We start from the raw sequence: 18,118 nt of genomic DNA, 5'->3' as shown, positions 1-18,118 counted from the left end.
TTTTTCACAAGGGTTTTCGGATCAAAAATTAATAAATTTTTTTTATTTTTCTTTCATATATTCTTCTTCTTTAATTAATTTAAATTTGTTTGGTATGCATCAATCATTTTAAAATCACATCTATACTATTTATACCCAAGTTGGCAACCCTGCGGCTCTCACGTCTTTAATTGGCATTTAACTTGCACACTCTTACTTGCCTGTGCCGTTAGGCGCAAACGGCTCAACTCAATTTGTGCATTGCCCCAGAAGAATTAAAACGCTGCGCTCCAGCAATCCACAACCCCAGCAAAAAAAAAACGCCCTTTAGGGCAAAAGAAAGAAAAAATTGGGCACAGCAAAGCGCAAGAAAAATTCAATGCACGTATTGCGCCATCAGCAGCATCGCCGCCGCCGCCGCCGCCGTCACTCAGCTCCACCCAGCTTCACCATTGAACGCCAAACCCCAGAGGCTTACGTTAATTCAAGGCAACTCGCACGAAGAGGGAGCGGAGGCCAGCGAATGCCAGTCGACGCGCGTTGAAAATGCCAAAGCGACGAAGAAAAGCAGCCTACCTTTCCTGTGGTGCATTCCTGTGTGGGCGCGCTTTGCACCATCTTTGTATGTGTATACGCATCAGAGGACAATTTCCGACATGAGTAATTATTGTCACCAGCCAGCCGGGTGGGTGGAGTATGTATGTTTGTATGTATGTACGGCTGAGAGGTGCGTTGCGCGCTTATTGGCTTTCACAATTGTTGTTACAAGAAATTATGCATATGCTAGAGATACATACATACATACATGCTGAGGGGGGTGGTGATGAATGGCTGTCTGTACTCGTATGTGTGTGTCGCGTGTGAAGAAAATATGGCATATAGAATGGCTTAGTGAACAGCGCGTAATTATGACAACAAAGCATTGTTTCAAAACATAATTGCCAAATTGAATTAGTGTATAGAATATATATTTTTTGTCTCTCCTTCTTTTTCATCAAATGCAGCTCTGCACTTCAAAGCAAAGCAATGTTGTGTGGTAAATGAAAATGAAAATGAAAAGAAAAAAATGACGCCGGCGTATGCTCACAAAATTGTGCTTTAAAAATTTAACAACGCTTTTTTGTGTGCTCACTTACAATACCGTTACCTTTAGTAGCTATTTTAATTACCTCGGCTGCGTGCTTCGTGCCAAGTTTGTATGCGCAACTCAACCGAGGAAGCCAATGAGGAGGCCATTAGCTGGCGCTTGAAATGTGGTTTTCTTGTTTTCTATTTTTCTTTCAAAATTCGGCTTCACTCCTCCATCTGCCTTCTTGTTGTAGCCTATTTTAAGGCGCCACTCAAGTGCTGCTTGTAGACGTTTAACCATAGTAAGAAAGTATTGGTAGGTGGTCGTGGATCAGCAAATGTTGTAAGGGGCTTCTTTTTCTTCTGCTTCTACTGCTGCTTTGAAGCGAGGCAGTAAAGAAGAAAATCGCTGTACTATTTTGCGGCTTTCAGATTTTTATTTTTGCCAGTAGCCAACGAACTGTGTTTAATGTTAACAATTTCCGAGTTTCTATTTTGGTTTGGGAGGAGCAAACAAACTTGTCGTGCTTTGTTTTTGGCGCTTAAATGAAATAAATTTAATTGCAAGTGATTATGTAATAGAAGTGTAATACGTAATTTAATAAACACCCCTACTAGCAGTGGTTAGCAATGACTTACTTTTTTTTAGTTTCTTATACTATATTTTGAGGAAAACATTAAAAGCTTAATTTGATAATAAAAATTATCTATCACAATAACTTTTGCAAAAAGACTAATAAAAATATCTCTTTTTTCTTTACTTTCAGGTACGATAATTATAATGATGTGATGAATTCATCCTTGTACACACTTAATGGTGATTAAGCGTAAGTCTTTATTCATCAGTTTTTTTCCATTTAAATTTTCGTGTTTTATCACTGATTGAACTTGGTCCAATAATGGTGGCCAAAACAGTGGAAAAAAACACAATTTGGGACGATCCAATAAAATGTTTCGAACATAGATACCAAAAAGATGCTAAACCTAATAATTTTTGTAATATGGCGCTTCAAAAATATAACTCAAAATCGGTTTGACAGTACTGTTCCTATCCTCCGATACACATTTTGATATGCTTTGGAAGTGATCAATACAATATGTACGTAGAGAGATGCCAAGTCACCGTTTGGCTGTCCGAAATGTGCTGAACAAATCCATAGAGTCTATTCTAGAAGCGACTGATACAAGGACGGGTAATGCAATGGTTTGGAGGTTTTTGTCTAGGCCACCAAAGGCATAAGCCATATATAGGAGCAGTCAGATATCCAGAAAACAACCCTGAAAACCAGATGGACGATAGATTGAAAGCGACGTTGTTGTTAAACTCGAGAAACCCAAGTACAGTAGATCCATTATAGAAAACGTCAACACGACTGACCTAGAAGCACTTAAAAACACTAGAGCGAACCGAGTTCGGTGGAAATGCTTCTAAGCGAAAATCAGTAAAAGTGATGAAAATCGCACGAAATTTTTTGTATTCCTCGCAAAGTAGCCAGCCCAGTAATACTTTATGCATATGCTCTATACAGTATAGCAATTACACCTTCTTTTGTATATAACTCTGTTTAAAAAATGGTTGGGTAAGCTATCCTTAGTATACACTTTTTGAAGTTCGGCCCAGTTATGTAATCTCAAGCTATCTAATTTTTAACTTTGATCTTTCTATAAACCAAATATTTGGTGGATGTACTTTCTTCGCAACCCAGCCTAGAATACGCCATCTAAACACACAATGAAGGTCGATGTAATTATTTATGTTGCTCATCAAAATTTCATACTTATCCTGCACATACCTAGCATGGATAAGATACATTCTTAAGCTTACACCCTGATAGTGAATCTAATATGGCCTGATATGTTGCTCCGTCCGAAGCCGAGAATTGTCAATACATCTACAAAGACGTACGTTTTTAGACCACAAAACCTCTTTGAGTTTTGGTGTGAGTCTGTGAACGCCAGCCTCTGTTGGTGTCAAATTTGTTCCTAGTAAAATTTTGGGCAAATGCCCAATCGTGTGACACTGCCTTTAGAATGGTGGCGGAAAGAAGATTACGCCCAATTAGCAACTAAGTGCCATTTTAGTACCATATACCTCGACTGAATATGTTAGAACCAACCGGCGTGGTTGATAAAGTTGAGTATCTTTTAGAGACTTATATCGAATAGTTTTCCTTGTAGGCGATGCCCAGCCTTATCGCGTGGCTGCCAATCGACCAGTGCCCAGTGAAACTCGCTACAAGCCTTCCAAAGTCAGATTGGGTCTTCTCTTTGGGTTGTACACGGCCACATGAGTTTTGATATACGGCAGCCTGCCGCCGAAGGTTGTGTAAAAATATGTCTATATAAGGTTCTAATTGGGGGTGAGATCTGATCCTCGATCGAGACAAATGTGGAACCCTCTGTGGCTGCCTAGTCCCCGCAACTTCGTTTCCGGAAATGTTGCGATGACCAGGGACGTAAACTAAATCTAGATCGAGCTGACTGGAAATAACTTATGCTGTAAAAGATGCCATGGCCTTAATAGCCGCCTCGATATTTGACAAAATTGCTACGCGCTCGCTGTGACGTAAACCACTACGTCCTAAGATACGGCAGCCTTACTTCTGCCTGTAAAACACTTGCGAAATCGGGCAGATGAATTGATCCTCCTAATCCCAGGGATTCAGAGTAAACGCCCGCTCCAATTACGCGTTCCACTTTGGAGCCATCGGTGTCCAGATGATGCATGCAGGCAGAGGTATCAAGTTCGCCGTCCCAGTCCCGTACTGCTATGTCCTTGCGGTTTGTATTATGTGAAGGTCTATAGGAAATAGGTGTGTAATAACATTGAGGTCGTCTGTGGGGCAAGTTCTCGTTGCCCCCGTGGTGATGTTACTCACCACAGATGGAAATAACTAAAATCACTACATGGCCAGCGTAGGCCACTACTTTTACTCGCCCTTAGATGAGCTTGAGTAGTACTGAGTTGATGGTGTTAAGCCATAAAATGGGAGAGATCACTTCCAAAGTTCAGCTAAAATCGTTCCGCTGCGAAGCATCGCCTTTAGCTATGCGTTTATAGACTCCTCGATGTTAAGCTCGTCAAGGTATTTTTGGATAGCTTCTAGCCAAACATTGTTAAAGGCTCCTTCTATGTCGAGGAGACTGCCAGAGTATACTTTTTAAATTCAAGTGACCGCTGGACTGTTCCAACGACTTCATGAAGCGCCGTCTCGGTGGATATGCATGCTGTGCCTCAGACATACAATCGCCGGGGAAGAAACCCCGAACCTGCTCGTCTAAGATCCTCTCGAAAGTTTTGAACAAAGAAAGTTAAGCTTATTGGGCGATAATCTTTTGGATGAAATCCACTTTCCCTCGCCTCCATGACAAAGGGACGAATACTACATTTTCGTTCAACCTTTAAAATTTAAAATGAAAATGAAAATTTTCCATTAGGAAGGAGAGCGCAACGTTAGCAACATAATTGCATCTCAGAAAAAAGAAAAGAAAAAAAATATCGGGGAAACTAATCAAAAACTCTGCGCGAATCGTGTTGTCAGTTTGTTCGCAAATAGCGTCAACATCAACACCAACAAACAAACAAACAAAAATAAAACAGTAAACGGCAACGAACAGCAGGCGGCAAATACCAAAGGCTATACAACAAACAGGCGCAAGCGTCTACAACAACGTAAATTACAACTACACGCAGTAGCAGACAGTTATGATAGTCATATATTGCCTACAACAGCAGCAGCAGCAGCAGCGGCCTGCTTGCCCTCCACCAACTCTGAGACGGCCATCCTTTTAGTTGCCTCGCCAGCGTCAACTTAACAACGTTGCCAATTCCATTTCCGCTTCCGTTGGTGATGTTTACTTTTTTTTTTAGATTTATTTTTATCTACATGCAACCCTATCACCTGCCGCATTTCGTTGTGTACGGGCACATACATTTCTGTGTGTATCTGTGTGGGTGTACTGTTTGTGCGCGCGCTCTGTTTGCGCTGTTTCAGTTTTGATGAATTGATAGACGCCGCGCGACAGCCAAATGGAAAATAACCAACACAACGAATGGTTACGAGTATGTACGTGTGGTTGTATGTGTGCACGTTGTTGGCTAAAAGGAAGCACAAACCCGGCTAGGAGTTGGGTTGTTGTGTGCAAATGTATGGCCGAGTGCTTCTGGTGCGCCAGCCTATGCGCCTCTGTTTCGTTTGTTTCACGTTGTTTGCTTACCAAAAATTTAAAGTAGGTATCATTTTTGCATTTAGCAAACATTCATTTGACGACACGACACTGATGACGAAGTCGGCTCATCCGCGGACGTCCGCACGCGCTAATGCTTTAATCCTTTCAACCTCCACCCAGTGCAAATTTGCCCTGCCTTCATTCGTTCGCCGGCGCTTAATAAAACTGAGCGTGTTGTGCTTACGCGTATGCGGGCGTATTCGTTTTGGTGTTTGAGTATTTATTTCTTATAGGGGGATGGGGGTGTAGCGCTCTTCGACTGCTAGTCATTGGTTTGAGCGCTTGTGTAGGGAATTAAATCGATGAAGTATTAACGACTTAATTGCATGTTTTTTGAACATTTCGCAAGCTGGCCGAGTGCTGCAATACTACATATTGTTTTTATGCTTTTGATTATTGCGTTGTTGTTGCTGTACTTCTAATTTCATTGGTTTGCTATCAAATGCAGGTGGTTTGCCGAATTAATAAAGCGTTGTTTGGATGGGAAAGTAGTCTAGAAGTCAAATGTTTTTATTAACTTTTTTTTACCAATTTTTTAATACTAGTCTTCGCCCAGCGGTTGAAATTCTAGTGGTTAATGAGAGTTGAGGTGAACTGAGAGAAGTCGATGTGAGGTCTCTTGAGGTGAGTTCAAGAGAGCACTGGTGAGTTGAGGTGAAATGCGTTCAACAACATAACTCAACATAGCGTGTCATAACATAACATAATATTAAAGAACATAACTCAACCTAAAAAAACATAGCATAACATAACATAAGAAAACATTTCTCTCATGCTTCAGTTATATTCTTTTCTTTGTCTTCATCTCTATCACTTTTTTCGCTTTATATTAAACTACTTTGAAATTTGAGTAATTTTCTGCATATCAGCATTAAAATACCCTTCTGATGATATATAATTCTTTATACCTTAGAAGTATACTTTAGCTTTAAGAGGGGTGTAAAGAAAACATGTTTGCCTATTTATGTATAAGATGTCCTACTAGCCCCAGGCCCAAGGGGATTCTTCAACACTCAGAGCCCTTTCGGAAAGAAAAAAAGGATGGGTGTAGTATTTGTAACCATGAACCCGTGAACAAATTTTTACCATTCGATCGAAGTAGGATGGAAGGAAGAACTCTCCATCAATGACAAATTTAGGCTCCCAGATCAGTGCAATGCTTTTCAAGTAAAGGTAGCCGAAAAGGATGCAGGGGTTTACTGACTACAGTCGATGAGATTTTAGTCAACTCAGAAAACCCTTGGAATGCAAGGTGGCTACGTCTGTCCGACCACGGATTGAGCGACGGCGGTCAAGGGAGCTCTTAAAAGTGAATGAGTCACATCTATCTCTACTGGTGTGAGCTCTAACTGGCCATTTTCCGATTAAAATTCATGCCAAGAGGTTCAACATCAACTCAATGTCCTATTGCAGCAACCGCAAAAGAGTGGTAAAGAGTAGTAGCATCTGCTAGTCGGTTGCACAGCTTTCGCGAGCTTATTTTGAAGCCATAAGTTTTGAGAGACTTTCGGGTATAAAAATGAGCCGCTAACAGAACGCAGCGTTTTTCTACCATAAACCTTTAGGCTTTGCCGTTCAACCACTCCTTTGTCTTATCTTCGTATCCTCTCGCTCTCGCACAACACAACACAAGAAGACGTTAACTTACTACTCTTAGTGCCATCCGGACCTTTCTTTTATCACACCTGCCCTCCTCAACAATACTCAACTATGTAAATACATATATTGGTTTCATATCAATATTTCTTTTTCATGTCTAGGGTATTAAAATCTCCAAAAGACAAAAGAAGTCAAACATTTTTTCTGCTCTTGGGCTTTCGAATTCAGAGAAGGCTTTCTCGTAGTTTTACTCTGCCGTACAGCAAAAGCTTTTGGGACTTTCGAGCATGCACTTTTTTATATGACGTCGTCGAATTATCCCAAGAAATTTCTTTCAAATCTCCCTTTGCAGTTTAGGTAAAGTTTATTGACCTAGCTACATACGATTGCGCTGATTAGGATATGAAATCTCCCTCGTTTGACGACTTGTAAGTTCCTTAAGAAAGAACCAATCAAAATTTCCCTTTTAATCACTTTAGACTTTAAAGGCAGTTCATTTACACAAGAGCTCAGTTTATCGAATAGAGTAAAGCAGCAAAAGTGAAGTACTTTGCGGCAATGCTGAATTAGCTAAACGACTATAAGTTCCGTCAACAGACGTCAGTTAAAGTGTACAATTGTTGTGAGAATTTATATCTACAAGTATAGCCACTGGGCGTATGAGTAACCTAAAGCAATGAAAGCGTCGCACCTAACCACCACCTAAAGAAAAGTCTACAATAATAATCAAAATAGGGCTAGCAAAGACTAAAGTAAAAGCAATGGTATAGGAAAGATATTAGCAGGCAGAAAAGCAGTCGCGCGCGCATAATGCAAAGCGCACACACGAACGCCTGCTGTCGCAAATACAATATTAAAGTGGAAAATACAAAGGCGACCAATGGACAGCAATGAATCAGCGGACAAGCAGGAATACTGATCAACAAACCTAGCACAAAAACGACAAAACGAAATGAAATTTACATGCGTAGAGAAACGTGCAATAAGAGTGTGTGCAGAATACAAAAATTTATCAAATGCGGCAATGGTGAGTAGGTGAACTTTGGCAAAGGATTGTAGCACTAACAATTGCAGAAAACTGCCACTGACTACCGGCAACCGTTGGTATTGCGGCCGTTGATTGACGTGCCTTTTGCTGATGCGCGTCTCTTGATTGGTTTTGTGTCTACAGGTAGACAAAGCGTATGGAGCGCAGGGTGCCATCCTGGCTAGCGGCCTGCCTGCAAGTATTGATAAGGCGCTCGAGCACACAGCAAAAAAATATGAAAAAGTTCGCTAGCGGGCTGAAATGTTGTTCGAGTGCATAATGGCATGGTGGCTAGTCAGCCAGGCAATTGCAGGTAGAGCTGGAGTGTTCGGTACACCAACCGGGATGATGTCGTTAGTTCAATATGTATGTGCGTAAATTCTGAATTTTTCATAACTACGTGGGTTTTTCCAATATGTACATATATACATATATGATATGTTAAACGTTGTAACGATTGGGTGTAATCTAACTGCCATACGCATTCGTACGCCTTACTTTAACACCCGCGCTTCTTTGACTACTCTAGCAGAACACATTGACACTGGGAAGAAGGTAGTAAAAATTTCGCCGGTAGCCAGTTATGATTTTATTATAGCTCGAAAGGCGATTACCCAAACCAGGCCACACTGCAGATTTTTGCAGCTTTTATATTAAAGTATGCCAGGTCTGTATTTGTGAGTAATGTATGTTTAAAGTCTTATTTAATATTTAGTAGTTAATATAGTATCATCTTTTATGCACTAAAAGTCGAATTTTAGGTTTACATTTTCAGTGCAGTTAAATTAAACTAAATATTAGATAGTAATGCACATTTTCGCATCATTCAGAAGTGGAATAATGAAATATAAAGTGACAATACCTATTTTGTATGAGTAAGAGATCTATTGCTACTGTTAAAAGTACATACGTAGGTTAAGAAAAATGTTCGCCTTATTTAAATCAACGACTTTAATGATACAATCGCAGTTCATGAGGTCAGTCACCTTTTGGTATTCAAGATAACAGTTTGTTTCTGTGATGATCTTTTGACTCAGGCCAAATGTATTAATATCCAACCACTCCAGTGAGGTAGGAAATACGTAAACTGATTCACGTAATTTTTCCCCTTATAAAGGTAATAGATCTGAATGACATCACGTACCTTGGCTGGAATCGTTCGAGCAGCTCAGAATAATGTTTACTGGACACACACGTCTAGGCTTTCTTTGGTTAATTTTTACCTGCTTAAGTCCACTACTTTGAGCGTTTGATGGATCCTTGTTTCAACTACAGTTACAGAACGGTGCAAAAATTCGTTCCATTCAGTGAACATCATTCCATAAATTTATCACCGATTTCTGTCGTGCGAGCTTCATTTGGTTGGCCTCTGAACATTTGGCGAGCACAACGAAATTCCGTTAACCAACTCTTAGCCATAGAAATTGCTGATGCAGAGTCCTCGTGGTATTTATTAAGCATTTCTCTGGGTTTAGTGATGGCTTTCAATCCAAGAAAGTAACGCTTGATGAGCACACGTAAATCATTTATTCCCGCATTTTCTTCAAAAATTTACTAGGTTGTCTCTTTCAATGGCTGTTGAACACAAACTAGATGACGCAGAGGGTTCAAAATTTGATTGTAACGGGTGATTTTTTTGAGGTTAGGATTTTCATGCATTAGTATTTGACAGATCACGTGGGATTTCAGACATGGTGTCAAAGAGAAAGATGCTCAGTATGCTTTGACATTTCATCATGAATAGACTTACTAACGAGCAACGCTTGCAAATCATTGAATTTTATTACCAAAATCAGTGTTCGGTTCGAAATGTGTTGAATGTGTGAAAAGTTGGCAGAAAATCCGCTTTTTTATCGACAAATTTTGTTCAGCGATGAGGCTCATTTCTGGTTGAATGGCTTCGTAAATAAGCAAAATCATGCGATTTGACGCCTTTAGACTATTTTTTGTGGGGCTACGTCAAGTCTAAAGTCTACAGAAATAAGCCAGCAACTATTCCAGCTTTGGAAGACAACATTTCCGAAGAAATTCGGGCTATTCCGGCCGAAATGCTCGAAAAAGTTGCCCAAAATTGGACTTTCCGAATGGACCACCTAAGACGCAGCCGCGGTCAACATTTAAATGAAATTATCTTCAAAAAGTAAATGTCATGGACCAATCTAACGTTTCAAATAAAGAACCGATGAGATTTTGCAAATTTTATGCGTTTTTTTTAAAAATCACCCGTTATATTAACAGAAAATCCAAAGAGCCGCTGACTTATCAATCGGTCCTCGTTTTAGAAAAAAACCTTCAGCATCTCTAACTCAAAGAGATCCCCCAGTATTGTGGTGCTTTATGAGCTTTACCAGCAGTTACCAATCTAATTGTAAGCCCACCAATTTTTAGAAGAATCAAGCAGAGAGAAATGCTTATAAAAAGTAGCTAAGTGGTCTTAATAACAAAATTTCATCTAATATCAATTTCGCTCCTCCAGCTCAATTGTAGGAAATGATTCTTACTGTAGATTTGTTTAAGGTCATAAGTTCCTTAGTTCGCTTTTTGTTCAGCCTCGGCCATAAGGACCTAGTAATTTCACAGTTGTCTCGATTACGCCAATGATATACTAGTAAATATTTCTCAGTAGATCGAAAACCAGTAGTCGCAGGGGGCTGTATACCTCGCTGATCTGGATTTTCGAACCGTGTACAGCCATCTGCTAGGCTATTTAGCTATTTGATATTGCTATGTCCCGAAAACCCAGAAGAGAGTTTCGTTTAGGTAGGTTACAACTCTTTTTATAGCCCTTTCACAAAGTATCATTAAGTATAGATCGCCAGATTGGTCCTTACTTGTATACAATTGTATCAGCGATATAAAGCATCTGGTACAAGATATCGCATCCGCTTACTAACGCTGGTGGTAGCGTTCTCACAACGACAGTTTTAAAGAATGGCTTGGAAGAGAGTATTAGCTCAGTCCCTTTATGCATTTATGGCTTTGTATGCATAAATATTTGCGACCAGTTCGTACCCTCCACTGAGTTAAGGACACGAGCCTTTAATGTTATACTCAAACTCCCCGCATACCTTTTTCCAAGCCAACATTTGCGTAAGTTCTGAAAAGGAATGGCACGTCAAGTCTGATGGATATGAATCCATATATCAACGGTATTATTGCCAAGTTAAATAAACTTAATTAACATTGACGACTTGATTGTGCTACTTCTTTCTGCCCGAATATTAGCTATTTCAAGCTCGCCATTTTTTTTGGAAATGCTTGCTAAATAAATGAAAAATATGATATAACAAAGAGTAGTAGTCAATGTTTGTTGTTCAATTAAAAAATAACAAAATTCTCTGCCAACACTTGAGCGACGGAAAAATTGCCTCACGCTCTCTAAAATGTGTCAGGCACATAAAAGTCCTTAACCCGCCATTATATGTACATATTTCTTTTTTAGTAAATATTTTTTCACTTTCATTGGCGAATTCTGCTGCCGTCATGCGAGACAGCGCGCAAAAGGCAAACGTTATTGTAAAACTAAATTAAGATTGAAATGTGAAACTGAAAACGTTTTACACAATTACAATGTATCAATCCCAAATGATACATTCGTACATTCGTACGAGTACAACAACACAAATGTGCTTACACACAGTACATAAACAATAGTTACTAGAAAGGTTTGAGGTTTAAAAAAATTTCAAATGTGTAGGCAAAAATCAGCATTGACATGAACGATTGAAGGAGTAGGTATGCCCCGAAATGTCGAATTGATGGAGATGAGTGGCTCAAACAGTCTGCGCCATGGCCACTTTCGATATCGATGAATTGCACATTGGTGTATTACTTGGGTAGTAGGGAATGGGTTGCGTTTTTTCTTCAAGTCTCGGCTGAAGGGTTATTTTTGGGCCAAAAACAAGCGCCGGCTGCGACTAACTGCTAACTGTTTAATCGTACACCAAAAAGCACTACGTTAACGAGGGCGAGTGGCTTAAAAATCGAGATACATAGCTCCCAAAAAATACAATATTTCTTTGTGCATTTGTTTTTCTTGTTTTATTCATTATTGTTTTGCTGTCGCATTGTTCGTTGCTTGGAATCATTCGACTGCATAACTTACAAATCCGTTTGGTTTGCATATGAGCTGAGCTATGAAGTGTGCTGTTGCGGAGAACGCAACAAACATGCGTGCTGCTAACAGGAAGTTGTGTGCTCACTACCCAACTCATACTCCCTTTTCCTCATACAAATCGAACTGTTCGAATGACTGGCTGGCTGTAAGCCCGACTGCTGGCTTGCTTGGTGCGACAGGTCGTATGAATTTTGTATCTCGTTCAAATATATATATATATGTGTGTGTGTGTGTGTTGAGTGCTTTTGTTATGCTTGCAAATCAAAGAGAAAACACACACTCCTACCAATGCCTGCATAGAAATATTGAATAGAAAAGAATTAAAAAATTCACAGTCAATGTATGGAAATTTGAAGGGCAGCAAAGTGAAAAAATTTCAAATAGAGTAAAACAAACCAAATTGTCTTTATTCCATGGCAAATCCAATGATGTGCGCTTCGGCGGATATTGACAGTTCGTCAGCTGCTGTGTCCGTCGTCCGTCATGCAATCACTCACACACGCAACATTTGCTCGGTTGGTTGGTGGTCGGCTTTGTTAGCCGCTATCGCCTTTTACAGGCTGCTGGTTAGCATGTTGCGGCTGTGCGCGGCTTTCCGGTGTGGCATTATTTTCTAAAAGTTCATATCACGGCGTCTTACACGGACTGCGTAACTCCTCAGCTTGCACATTTATTGCTGCAGTTGGTTGGCTGTCGTAGGGTCGCCCGCAAATTCCATACTCGTCCCTCCTACTATTTTATTGCATGCGTGCTATACATGTATTTAGCATGTATGTGTGTGTGTGTGTGTGTGTGTATGTGAATGTGTAGTATGAGCCTTAAAACGTTTTGAAGTGCCTAGTCCTTCATTCATTACATGTTTTGACTTGCTACATAAATATTTTTTCACTGCTAATAAACATTCTTTCCACTGAATTTTGTAGTAGTGGCGACAGACATTTTTGAACCCACTGGATGTGAGTGTGAGGGAAACGGCTTAAACGAGGTTTGTATTTTTGTTGCATAATTGCTTAAAACGTATTTCGACTGCTCTCCTAAATGAATTTGAGTGAAGTTAAAGGTTTTTCATATGTACATACATAACTAGTCGATATGTGAATACGTAAAAAAACGTCCAAACTCAGGTTTGAATTAAAGTTAACTGATATGAAAACAAGCTAATGAACTCAATTTGCTATTGTTTAATTTACTCGAATGTTTAATCGAATGTGAATGCACTAAAGTAGTTTACATGACGTTTAGAGACGAAGGGCCATACACGGTGCCGCTAACGTTTATGGAGTAATAAACTATGTCAATCCCAGTTAATCTAAGGGGCCTGTTGACTTTCAGTAACTACATATATAGATATGTAAGTTAATGCGTTTAATACCTCTACCTGAAGCTGGTTGTTGTTCACTTCGCTCCATCGTCTTAACGTTGCAAGCGTTGCTAATCCAAAACGAAAACGAGAGCGAAAAGGATAATCCACGGTATTCCTGGGTGAAAGCCACAAACCCTATGCGCATGTCCACTCCTTTTCGTTCTCTATAACCTAAAGCAAAATAATAACATCTCAGTTAACTTCAGAGTGAAACAAGGCGGTAGATTCGCTTTTCTGTGAAAACTTTAAACGGCATTTTTTTATAAATTTACTTAAAAGTTCTTATATACTACAGTCGTCATGTTGGTGTCGTATAGAGCAAGAGTACATTACTTCTTATTATTCAACCCATACAAAACGAGTCGTAACGCGACACAAATGGGATAGAAAAAAATGTTTTCTTGTCGGCCGTCGGTGTGGGTTCAGCCTTAGATGCGTGTTTCTTAGACGAGTGGTTAAAAGAGTTCGGTAAGATCCAGATTAGATACCTGGAGCACCTAGGCCAGGTTAGGTTAAGGTAGTTGCCCCAAACAAGGATACGCTTAGCCAATAAGCATTGGTTCTTTGATACTACTACTACTACTACTGAACGGTAACTGCAAAGCTATGTGTGAAAAGAAAGAAGTTTCGCAGGCAGCGGAATCCAAGCAGAGGATAAAACTGGTCAGTTTAAGAGGAACTTCTCAAATGATTCCATCTCTTAGTCCCACTGCATGATTTCCCATCGTATACTTTCCTCTCAATAAATCTTCCGATACTAATTGATGCAGCTTTGTTAGCCTCAACAGGAGAGACCAATCCTGTATCACAGGTTGTGGCTTTCGTCCAGAATTTGTGGAGCTCACACGAAGCCCACATGTGGAAAGCTGATCAACGTGTAGTCAAAGATACTTCTACTCTCTCATCTCGGTTAGATCAACTCAATGCGAGATCAACCTTCGCGCAGTTCCGTATCCTCCATCCACTTATCCTAAAAATTTGCGTGGACGGAGAAAGCTTCAACTGGTGCCAGTTTAGCCACTAAGTGATCGGTGTTATCAGGATTGAAGTCGAAGCCTGCAAGAACACTAGAGTTTTCAGTTTTGAGTCAATTAAGCACACGTTGCTGACTGGAGTCCCTGCTGTGGCAGCCTTACGTACTATGTAGACGGGAGCTATGTTAAAGCATAACGTTGATGGCCATAGTGCGAGTGGACGTAAGTACCCCACTTATTCCACTCTCCCAGACGAGGACTTCATGAAACTTGGGCTTCATTATGGTTTCAAAGAGCCAGAAAGTTACCTACGAACTTGCCACTCAAAACCATTTGTATGACGACAATTTAAGCAAAAATTCGACCTCAAGTAATTTTCTTTTACTTATTAAGACTCTTTTATTTTTTTACTGTGATGGGACTGTTGCCTTTGGCAAATCTGCAGATTTGTAGTTTGTGTTTTCGTTTTCCTTAATAGCGCCCCTGTTTTAAATACCTCGATAGAAGTTCCGGCAGGTGACAATTACTCAGCCGGAAACCCAGCCCTGAAAGGGCTCTGGGTTACAGTGAAATCGATGGAAACTGCATGACCGATGAGCTGACAAGACAGGGAACCCTTCAGGAAGTACTCCTGGGCAGAGAAAGTATGACGGTTCCGTTGACCTAGTGTAGTCTTCTCTTGGACAGAGGGGTGTTTCGCCAGCTCAGCGTGCGCTTGCCGGAGACCTTACAATGCAAGTAGGCTAAATGCTTCCGGCCGCGTGTAGACCGCAGACGGTCCAGGGAACTTTTGAGACTGAGCAAGTTACACCTCTCGCTATTGGTGGTATTTCTAACTGGTCATTGCGCGATAGCTAAGCATGCGCCAAGGCTTAATACCATCGTTGACCCTTACTGCACCAGCTGCTTTCAGGTCGATGAGGAGAAATTATCTCAACACCTGCTGCTCTGGTGGCGTGCCTTTACAAGCTTAAGGTTCAAGCACTTTGGATCGCACTTTTCCACATTCCCGATGAGCTTTCGGGAATGGATATCAGCCGCTTTAGGAGCTTCGTGGGGAGGGGGCACGGAGCATTGTTTTATAAGATGCCTTAGGTGCCATCGATCTGTTTCAAATGTTTTTCTAGCAAACTTCCCTTCGCTCTCACAGCTTTGTTACAGAAATATCTTTTTTCAAGAAAGGTTGGGGGTACCAAAAAAATCGCGTTACTTAGAAAACATACATATTTATGTGTGTAAATTTGTATATCTATGCCACTAACTACGCCAGCTCGCGCCCTTGCCAAATTTTTGACAGGTAAAACTCGAAATAACAATTTCAACTGTCAATTTCAAACAAACACAATCACGCCTACAAACCGCCACACGCATCTACTACATACACATCTTTTTGTAGTGGATGTGCAGCTGTATGTGTGACTTTGTGCGAAACTCTTGCATCGATATTGTTATGCCTCTTTTCCGAAAAACAATTTCGTCGCATAGCCTGGACTCCTCCAGCCACATGTAATGCCACTACGGCTCATGCGGTTCTGGCTTTTGTTGTAGTTTTTCTTGTGCTCTTGTCTCGCTGTGAAAATTGTGTAGCATTACAGCATGTCTGTTACCTTTTTGACATTTGATTGAGATTTGTTATCGGCGGCGCATTCATCAATGATACATGCGTCCAAGCGTTCAACGTCCAAGCCATGTAAAGTGAGGGATGGAGCATTATCACCACACAAATGGGGTAACAAAGGCAGGCAGGCAGGCAGGCTGGCAACCTGTCTAGGCATGGCAGTCAAAAGAGTGTAAGTGGGGGTTTGCTTGGTGGCAGCAATCGACTGCTGGCTGACTGGCTGGCAGCCGCAACATTTATGCGCTGAAGCGTCTCATCTTTTAATTTTTATTTTTTCAATTTTTTACTGACTACTATTTTGTCAGTACAATTGAGTTTGGTCAAAACGCATGGCTGAATAGCTGTGTGTGTGTATTTAATATAGAGGCTTGTGTATGCGTGCGTGCGTGTGTCGGTAGCATGTTAATGTCGTTCACCGGTGACATTTTGCTGCGAATAGTCGCACATTCGAACAACAGCGCACACACTCCCATTCTCATTCTCACTCACATGCAATGACAGCAGTGAGCCAAACTTTGGCGTGGATACCAACCGGCTGTTCGATACTTCCTGTGCGTTTGGAGTTAGTCCTGATCTGCCTTTCGCGCATTGCCTCCATCGATGGCCGCCTTCCTTCTCTGCCGTCACGCCTTTCCACCAACCACTTGTGTTGCTTCAGTATTCATTGTCGCGCTAACAACGTCACTGTCAGCCAGCTGTTGTATACCGTTATTATTTGTACTATTTTGATTTTTTTTGTTTGTTTTCGCTTTTTCGCCTTTTGTGCCTCGTTGGTCCATCGACCAGCAGCCACCATAATAAAGCAACCGCTCCAAGGACTAAACAGCCATTCAACCGCGCCCATCAACATTTGCGGCGTCAAGTGTATGCTTGCTTATATGCATGTATGTTTGTGTATGTGCTTCTGTGCGAAAGTTGAATTTGAATTTGCTCGCGTATTTATTGGATTTTTTCTAACTTATTGTATTTTTCTTGCATTTTTTCTACATTTACTTGTCGAGCTGCTTGTGTTAGCGTGTTGGTGGGTGCGTTTGTTTTCTACATATCTACTTTTTAATTTTTGCTGACAACGCATTGTTACGAGTAGCTCCCAGCTCCATAACTGCGACCGCCTAACATTTAGTCTTGTAGGCGGCTTAGCCTGGCCAGTCAGCACTGCAGCCACACGCAATTGTTGGCGGAAGTAAAGAAAATGCTGGTGGACGTTCGTTTGCTTTCACATCCACATACTCGTATATACACACCTAAGTATACCTATAACCATTTGACTAGTTACGCGCGGCTTGGCTCTGTTTTTTACATTTGCCAGCCTTCAGTTGCGGAACAAGCTGACATCCGCACAGCGTAGGTTGACATGTTACTGGGCACATGGCTGGCCACCGCACTGATAAGCAAAAGTTGAGAATATTACAAGCACCTACGCTGGCTAAAGCAATGCTTGGCAAGCATGGAAAAAATTTCATCAGTAGCATCGGTAAGCATTAACGCAAATGTCGTATGATCTGAAAATAATTTATGTTCATGAATTGTTCTTAGAATTCCATTGACCTTGACTCTCAGTTAGACTACAGCCCAAAACAAGTTTGCAGCTTGAAATTTCTAAATAACTATTTAAAAGTTTATACCAGATTTCTGTGGCTTCAAAGGCAGGGATCCAGAATAATTTATGAAATTTATTCAAGGACTTCTTCACTGACGACTCTAAGGCAAAAAAAAAGAAACTGAAACTGATTGCCATACAAACAAAGCTTCAGATTATTTTACGATTTGGTGGGAAAATAAATCGTATTTCAATGGAAAATTTTTAGACCCATCATACAGTCATATCAGAATAATTAGAAATTACGAGGAAGCACTGCCGATAGCCATGTTTCACTAAAGTCTCTTCAAACTAATTGTGCCTCCTCTAAAGTTATCCGTTGCTGAGATCTGTCGAAAAAACTAATACGTTTCAACTTACAAATTTTCGTTGTAGGCACAAGTTTAGGAGATGCAAGAATCCATGAATGAGACCCAAAGAAAGATTCGATGTTACCTTAAAAAATACTTGCGGGAGAGCTTTGTTTTTCATAAAAAAGTGGGCAGGAAGGTTAGAAAGGAGCTACTATCATTTGTAGAGCCAATTTCAGCTCATGCAAAAAAT

The 18,118-nt window shown here is 40.6% G+C and overlaps 1 protein-coding gene across 3 annotated transcripts in view; it reads left to right on the top strand.

Moving 5' to 3' along the window:
• Window positions 1–18,118, top strand: part of LOC118741025 — a 111,277-nt gene that overhangs the window by 70,738 nt on the left and 22,421 nt on the right. The window contains exon 2 of one of the 3 annotated variants that reach the window (XM_036472816.1): window positions 1,815–1,874. The exons of the other annotated variants lie outside the window; for them this stretch is intronic. The gene's annotated coding sequence lies outside the window, so the exon portion shown is untranslated. The remainder of the gene's footprint in view (window positions 1–1,814; window positions 1,875–18,118) is intronic. 3 annotated transcript variants of the gene reach the window in all.

This window comes from Rhagoletis pomonella, unplaced genomic scaffold (genome assembly GCF_013731165.1).
Source record: "Rhagoletis pomonella isolate Grant_MI unplaced genomic scaffold, Rhpom_1.0 Rhpom_scaffold_00006, whole genome shotgun sequence".
NCBI lineage: Eukaryota > Metazoa > Arthropoda > Insecta > Diptera > Tephritidae > Rhagoletis > Rhagoletis pomonella.
Note: the sequence above shows the minus strand (reverse complement) of the source record. Positions and strands in the feature narration are given on the sequence as shown.